This window comes from Mustela nivalis (assembly GCF_964662115.1).
Source record: "Mustela nivalis genome assembly, chromosome: 18".
Classification (NCBI taxonomy): Eukaryota; Metazoa; Chordata; class Mammalia; order Carnivora; family Mustelidae; genus Mustela; species Mustela nivalis.
The window spans coordinates 34,499,200-34,507,892 of NC_139037.1; the positions used below are offsets into that span (position 1 = coordinate 34,499,200).

Genomic DNA, 8,693 nt, shown 5'->3' on the forward strand with positions numbered 1-8,693 from the left:
GAAAACACAAAGAAATGGAAAAACAGGGTGCCTGGGCGGCTCAGATGGTTTAGTGCCTGCCTTCGGCTCAGGTCATGACTTGGGGATCCTGGTATCGAATCCTGCATTGGGCTTTCTGCTCAGTGGGGAGCCTGCTTCCCATTCTGTGTCTTTCTTTCTGTCCATCATGAATAAATAAATAAAATCTTTTAAAAAAGAAAGAAAGAAATGGAGAAATATTCCATGGTCATGAATTAGAAGAACAAATATTGTGAAAATGTCTATGCTACCTAGAGCAATCTACACATTCAATGCAATCCCTACCAAAATATCACCAACTTTTTTCAAAGAAATGGAACAAATAATCCTAAAATTTGTATGGAACCAGAAAAGACACCAAATAGCCAGAGAAGTGTTGATAAAGAAAGCCAAACCTGGAGGCATCACAATTCCAGACTTTAAGATTTGTTACAAAGTTGTAATCACCAAGACAGCATGGTACTGGCACAAAAACAGACATATGGATCAATTAAACAGAATAGAGAACCCCGAAATGGACCCTCAACTCTATGGCCAATTAATCTTCGACAAAGCAGAAAAGAATGTCCAATGGAAAAAAGACAGTCTCTTCAACAAATGGTGTTGGGAAAATTGGACAGCCACATGCAGAAGAATGAAACTGCACCATTTCCTTATACCACACACAAAAACAGACTCAAAAATGGATGAAAGAATAAATGTAAGACAGGAATCTGTTAAAACACTTGAGGGGAACACAGGCCGCAACCCCTTTGATCTCAGCTGCAGCAACTTCTTCCTAGAAAGATCACCAAAGGCAAAAAAAAGCAAGGGCAAAAATGAACTATTGGGACTTTATCAAGATACAAAGCTCATGACTTGAGCAGAAGGCAGTTGCTTACCCAGGTGCCTAGGGGTGGTTTCTACTTTATGATGATTATGAATACTACTACTAATTTCCTTCAATTTCATATAATTTCCTATGTACAAGTCTTACATATTTTTTGTTAACTTATTTCTAAGTATCTTATTCTTTTTTATGCTATTGTAAATAGGTTTGTTTCTTAATTTTATGCTCAGATTGTTCATTGAAAATACAGTTGACTTTTGAATAATATGGAAGTTAGGTATGCTAAGCTTGTTGCCCACCCAAAAATCTATGTATAAATTGGACTCCCCCAAAACTTAGCTGCTGATAGCTTACTGTTGACAGGAAGTGCTACCAATGACATAGAGTCAATTAGCTCAGGGTCCTGGGATGGAGTCCCAGATTGGTCTCCCTGCTCAATGGAAAGTCTGCTTCTCCCTCTCCCTGTGCCCCTTCTCCCTGCATATGCGTGCTCTCGCTCTCTCTGTCTCTCAAATAAATAAACTAAAATCTTAAAAAAAAAAAAGAAAGAAAGAAAGAAAGAAACTACCCCAATATCCATCAACTGATGACTGAATAAACAAACAGTGGTATATACATGCAATGGATTGTTATTTGGCCATAAAAAGGAATGAAGTGCTGATAGATGCTACAACATAAATGAATCTTTTTTTTTTTTTTTCTTTCTTTCTCAAAGATTTTATTAAAGGTCTTTGCGGATTGAAATCCAGTCTCCAGATCCAGCTGCCGGAGAGACCCTGTTAGGTTGTGGGTACTGGCTGTGGCATAGCAGGAGGCTCTGGCTTCCCACCTTTCTGTTCCGAGATGGGGGTGGTGCGCAGTATCTCATCTTTGGGTTCCACAATGCTCACATGATCCGACAGGGGCTTCTTAGGGCCAATCTTACCACTTGGGTCCCAAGGAAGCATGATCTTCACTTTGATGCCCGGCACACACTGTCTGAGCAGCACATGGTGCACAGCCGTGTCAACGTAGTAGTTAACAGGGTCCCCACTGTGAATCATCAGGCCATCCACAAACTTCATGGATTTAGCCCTCTGTCCTCGGAGTTTCCCAGATACCACGACCTCACAGCCTTTGGCTGCACTCTCCATGATGAACCTCAGCACACCATAGCAGGCCCTCCGCACAGCAAGGCCTCCTAGGAGTTTGTAACGCAGAGACTCTGCCTAGGCAATAGCACACTGACCTCTTGTAGCCACCTTTTCAGCATAAAGCTCTACACTGCCCTCGGGGAAACCAAACCTCTTCTGAACCACAGCAGTTAATTCTCGGATCCAGCGGCCCTTCTCACCAAGAAGATTCTGTGTCCTGGTGGCCAAGATAATGATTTCTGTCCTGGTTGGTGTAACTCGGACCTCAACCCCGGAGTAGCCATCTTCAGCCAGCTCCCGAGTGAGGAACTCGTTCCGTTCAGCTTTGAAGATGCCATCAGCGACAAACTTCCTCTTCTTGGAAATCTGCACCACCATCTTGCCGCCGCGCGCCCCGGATAAATGAATCTTGAAAAGACTTTGCTAAGTAAAAATAACCAACAACAAAGGCCATATATTATATTCTACCTGTGTGAACTGTTCAGATAAGGCAAATCCATAGAAACAGAATGTAGATTAATGGTTGCATGGGCTGAAGGGATAGGAAGTTTGAGGGGGTAAAAAAAAAATAGGGCTTCTTTTTGGGGTGATAAATGTGATGACTGATTATAGCAGTGGTTACACAGCTCTTTGGACATATTTTAAAAATACTGAGTTGTACACTTCAAATGGTATATAAATTGTATGGTATATAAATTATATCTCAGTAAGGCTGTTACCAAAATAAAACAGGTAAATGAACAATGGTCTAAGTTATCAAAAACAAGGAAATTCTGAGGAATGATTACAGTTAAGAGGAACCTGAAGATACATGATGACTAAATATAATAAGGTATTCTGGATGGGATCTAGGTGTTGTTATACTCATATTTGACTTTAAAGCAAAAACTGTAATAAAAGACAAGGAAGGCCATTACATAATGATAAAGAGATCAATCCAGCAAGAAGACATAACATTTATAAATATATAAGCACCAACAGAAGAGCACCAAAATACGTAATGTAGATATTTAAAGACTTAGAGAAATTGACAGTGATACAATAATAGTAGGGGACTTTAATATCCACTCACATCAATGGACAGACCATCTAGACAGAAAGTCAATAAGAAATATCCACCTTAAACAACACATTAAGGGGTTCCTGGGCGGCTATATCAGTTAAGCATCTGCCTTGGGCTTAGGTCATGATCCCAGGGTTCTGGGATCAAGCCCCACATCAAGCTCTCTGCTCAGTGGGGAGCCTGCTTCTCCCTCTCCCTCTGCCCTTCCCCCTACTTGTGCACTCTCTGTCAGGTAAATAAATAAAATCTTTTAAAAAAGACATATTAAACCAGACGGACATAATTGAACTATACTAAACATTCCAACCCAAAACAGTAGAATACACATTCTTCTCAAGTGCATATGCAACATTCTCCAAGAATAGATCACATGTTACACTGTAATACAAGTCTCAATTAATTCAAGAAGATTGAAATTATATATATATATTATATATAAATTATATATTATATATATATATATATAATTTTACTACAATGATATGAAACCAGAGATCAATTATAAGAAACCTGGAAAAACATTAAAAAAGTGGAGATTAAGTGATGTATTTCATTTTATCATTATGTAATATCCCTTTTTTCATCGTGTTTAGGGCTTTCAGCCTAAATCTCACTCTAATTTTAATTGAGTCATTGCAGCAGCCCCATGGCATGCATGGTTTCTATATGACCACGATAAGGTGGGATCTTTGCTTTTACTTCTCACCATCATCTGTTTCATAGACATCCTCGCTTTTAAGGCCTCTAGAACTTTTTACCTCACCTGTGTCTCTGTCTCCCAGCTCATAAATTTACTGAGCATTTATTAGAATACCCCGTCTACCATACCCCTACTGCTCCCTCTTACCAAACATCATCAATCCTTTCATATCTATTTATAGATATTCTGTTCACCTAATTTTTCTAGTTTTTCTCTATTCTTTTTATGTGATTAGTCATTTCCTTGTTCTTTTCTTTAGATGAAGGATAAAAAGAAATATTTTTAGATCCATTTTTGAAAGCTTTCACTACTTCAGAAGTCACAAGGATCCTGAGTTTATGGACAATTTAAGAAATCATTATTGAAGAGAGTGATTCAAACTGTCTCTCCATCCATTGATTTCTTCAGAAGGGTACAAAGACCTAGTTCCTGCCAGGGGAAGGTGGAAGTTTTCTCTTCCATGAAAGACTCTTGAAAATCACCATGTGTAAAGGCAGAAGCTGGAGATTGCTGGGATTTACCTACTTGGAATAGCCGGAAAGTATGTGGAGCAAATGTTAGTGTAATCAGCATAAATGAAAGGGCAGTTTGGCCTGTTGGAGAGGGAGTGTTTAAGCCAAATAGAGCAGAGTTCTACGCACTGGCTAAGGGAAGAGAGCCAGCAAAATCAGCCTAGATAATAAGAGGTAGGTAGCTCTTTTCTTGCTCTCATTTTGGAGACCTTACCAAGCAGGATTTAGCTGTCTGAATACGCTTCCTTGTAGAAAGAAGCCATGCCTCAATGAAAATAAATTCTTCTTCTGGTACCACTCAGGTTTATTTTAATGCACTGTTACAGGGCCTAATTCTAAGTAAAGGAAGGGAAGGAAGGGGAGAAGAAGAAGAAAAAAAAAAAAAAAAAAAAACGGAGCCAGGAGAAGTTTCCAGGCCTTTGTAGGGATTAAACTTAAATAGAGATTATTTGGGGAAAGGTTACCACTTTTAACTTTCCAGAGAGAATGGCCACTACCTATAGATTCAATACAGCCAAACACAAACAGATAGGCTTGAGGACCCCTGACAAGCTTAACTGAAGATTTTACCCTGGGGCAAAAGGGATTTCATTTTTTCCTCCCTACATATTGATGTGTATTTTCTCAGCCTCGTAAGGCAACAGGCTGGGACCACTGGTCTGGGCCCAATGACTCATTACAATTATTAGTACAATGACATTTTTTCAGATCCCAAGAAAGAGCCTTAGGGTATATTTTTACTTATATGGTAGACTCAGCACTTGGTCTTAGGTATTATGAAACATCTTGATCAAAGTCAGACAGGTGAGTCCTAGGGCCAGGTGGGAGTATTCAGATAGTCTTATATTAGGCACTTTATTCCTCTATCCTCAAATCTGCTCTCACCTAGTATTTGAATATACAACATCTGTGCCGTTGTTCTTAATTGCACTCTCTGATGGGAAGCTGTACGACTTGATCTCTTACACATTATAGGTGTTTCATTAGAATTATCATTTGAAATAAGGAAAAATGGCACACTCCAGGGTGCCACATATTAAACATTTTATCTCTTCTCTTTAAAACAATCAGAGTTAAATGTTTTTACAGATAATCCCAGATCTCATTATAGGAGAGTAAACGCACCCTCTTATGAGCCACTTTTCAGGTTCCTCAATAACCTGGCTTATTAACATTTTTCTTTTCTCTTCCCTTTTCACATTTCACCTAGTTTCCTCTCCTGAAATTCAGCAGGAGCATCTCCACCTTGTGTACTTTGGACTGGGCTCCCCTGATTTCCTTTCTGGAGACGATTTCTGGGAGTTATTTACTTAATGTCACCCACACTGTCACACTCATAACAGAAGTTGGCCTGTAGTAGGCTAGAAAGAGTTGACAACTTTATGTCATTTTCTTGCTTTGCAGTATGTTCTCGGGAGGGGAGAAATCACTGGAGCTAGCTAAGTGCTGCCCTTACTTCCCCCTTAAACATTATTGTTATCCTTATAGTTGAGTCTGCAATGGGGTTTCTTTTTTATAAAGGACAAAGATAGCTCTTGAGTGAAGGAGTCCATAGACCTTCATGTCTATCCTCATGCCTCTGTCCCCCAGGACAGGTTGGGGTCACACTAGATTTCCAGAGCATTAGTTTTCCCTCTCTGCGTTGGGAGGGTTCAACTTCCTATTCAAATGCAGTAAGTTTCCTTAGAGAAGCAGAAGACTCTCTAGTCATCCTCCAGGCTGAACCAGTCATAATCCCTTCTTTGGGAAGATGGGTTGCGACTCATAGCAAGACCCCCAGCATGTCAACCCAGTTATTGCTGGTGGCCATGTCTCAGACCAGATGAATTATAGAACTGATGGAATGAGAAAGTTGTGAAGAGAGGAGTCAAGATGAGGGCAAAGAGTTCTGCCTTGGTGACATCCATGTCTTTAGGTTTATTCCTTTTATATATATTTTTAAAGATTTTATTTATTTATCTGACACAGAGAGAGAGAGATCACAAATAGGCAGGCAGAGAGAAAGGGGGAAGCAGGCCCCCTGCTGAGCAGAGAGCCCAATACGAGGCTCAATTCCAGGACCCTGAGATCATGACATGAGAGGAAGGCAGAGGCTTAACCCACTGAGCCATCCAGGCGCCCCTATTTTTTTCTGAAACCCAGCTGCATCGTGTATCCATGAGCTGGTAATTTATATAATAAATTACCCCCTCACTTATTTCCCACTGTAAATAGCTCCAAGTTGGCTTCTGAGGCAACCAATAGTGTCCTTACTAACAAACATTTCGAAGTCTTAAGGAATTATTCCTTTTCTCCTCTCCTTTCACCTTTTCCCATTTAATTGCTTGGTTTTGCTTTCATGGAGCATACACATGTGCACTTGTGTGTTGTATATCGTTCTGCCAGTCCATATGGGAAAAGACACTTTTATCCTATTCATAAACAAGCACAGAGCAAAGCACTTCAAAGCCTCCCTTGGTGAATCCCTTGCAAAGGCAGCTGCTCTTCAGTATTAGTCTGTGGAAACGCAGAGCTTGTGTTGTGAGAGCTTACACTTTTTTCATGAGAAATCAGAAATAAGAATTTTTATGAGAAATCTCTCATTTGACTCAATTTGTGTCTAACTATGCAATAGATGAACCAAGAAACAAAACAAAACAAAAAACCCCCACAAAACTATCTGTGGGCTACTTGTGATCTTGACTTTAGATCTTCTTTGTTATTCATAGTATGGTCTGAAGACCAATGGGCATTGGCATCACTCAGTAACTCACTAAAAATGCAGAATCTCAGTCCCACCCTAGATCTGATGAATCTGAATTTGAATCTGAATCTGAATTTCCAGGTCATTTGTCCACATATCAAAGACTGAAACATCCTGGATTAATTCATTTGTTCTTAAAGAGGGTTACACATTGAAATTACCTGAGGAGCTTTAAAAAATACAGGTATCTGTTTCCTACTCTCAGAGATTCTATTTTAATGAGTCTGGAAGGTAGCCTGGACACTTTTTTTCAAAGCTCCCCCGGTGATTTTACCATGAGGCAAATGTCAGGAACTGCTGGTCTGCCATAGGATTCCCCCACTCCCTCTTGGCTCTGAGAGAACACACCCAGGATTTCAGTCAGACTGTATCTGCCTTGGTCTGTGAGTTGGCAACCCCCAGCCTGCAGTCTCAAGGCACGCGATGTGGATGGAGCTAGAGTATAATGCGGAGTGAAATAAGTCAGCCAGAGAAAGACAAATACCATATGACTTCACGCATATGTAAAATTTAAGAAAAAAACACAAAGGAGTGAAGGGAAAAAGAGACAGAGAGAGAGGCAAACTAAGAAACAGACTCTTCTTGGGGGGGGGGGTATGGGGGAAATAGGTAATGGGGATTAAGAATGAGAACGGGGCGTTGTATGGAAGTGTTGAATGACTGTATCGTACACTGAAACTAATATTACACTGCATCTTTACTGGAATTTAAATTAAATTAAATCAAATCGAATCAAAAAGACTTTCATAGAAGTTGCATATTGAAGGTTCACAAATATTGCCAGATTTTTTTTTTCACCCAGAACAATGTTTCAAAAAAACATATTTAATTTGTTGGTACTAAATAAGAAGACAGGACCTTGTTAAATGGTGTAAAGAAACATTGAGTATAAACATCTTAGAAAAATAAACTATTATAGCCAAAAGTAATCAATTACACAGTACAAAGATTCTAAATACATATTTAAGACCTGCATCTTCAATGATCTCAGGCATCAGGAAAAAACCCGGTCCTTTGAAAATGCAGTCAAATGAGAAGAAAGAGCAACAACAACAAAATAACCAAGGTCAAATCCTGAGGAAATGGACACCTAAAATTAGAGTACAGGAAAAACATCTTCTTAAATTCTGACACCTAATTTTGTACTCTGATCACTGCCCCTACATTTCAGTAGCTAAAATAAGATTTTTTGTTTGTATCTGTGTATGTATAAAATTCTCCCAATGTGATAAACTGCAAATGAAAACCAAACTAACAATTCATTACCCTCCCTGTATCCATGCTCTTTGCAACGTGACTTGTGGCTCCTACCTTCCAGAGTTAGAGGCTAATACATCACCCTTCGAATCTGAGCTGGCCTGGTGAATCCCTTTGCCCAAATGGGATGGGCAGAAGTGACACTGTACCAGTCTGAACCTAAGCATCAAGAGGCCTTGTGCACAGCTTCTCTGTCTTTGGATCCCTGTTACTGCAGTGGGAGCAAGCTGGATTATCTGAACTGGCAGATGACCCAAAGCCTTCTTAAATTAGCTGGCATCCAGCTGACTCCCAACATTTGCAAAGTCCCAGCCAGTATCTGCAGTCAACTCTCTGACCCATAGTTGACCAAAGGAGCCAAAGGTGCATAAGCAAGCCCAGACCAGACTAAAGGAACTAACCAACAAACCCACAGAATCATGAGTTACATAAAGGACT

General features: G+C 39.9%; 1 pseudogene across 1 annotated transcript; it reads right to left on the reverse strand.

Annotated features, from left to right (window-relative positions):
• Window positions 1–1,530: 1,530 nt before the first annotated feature.
• Window positions 1,531–2,376, reverse strand: LOC309853418 (small ribosomal subunit protein uS3 pseudogene; annotated as a pseudogene). The gene has a single exon. The product of its transcript is annotated as a small ribosomal subunit protein uS3 pseudogene (transcript).
• Between the last annotated feature and the right edge of the window lie 6,317 nt (window positions 2,377–8,693).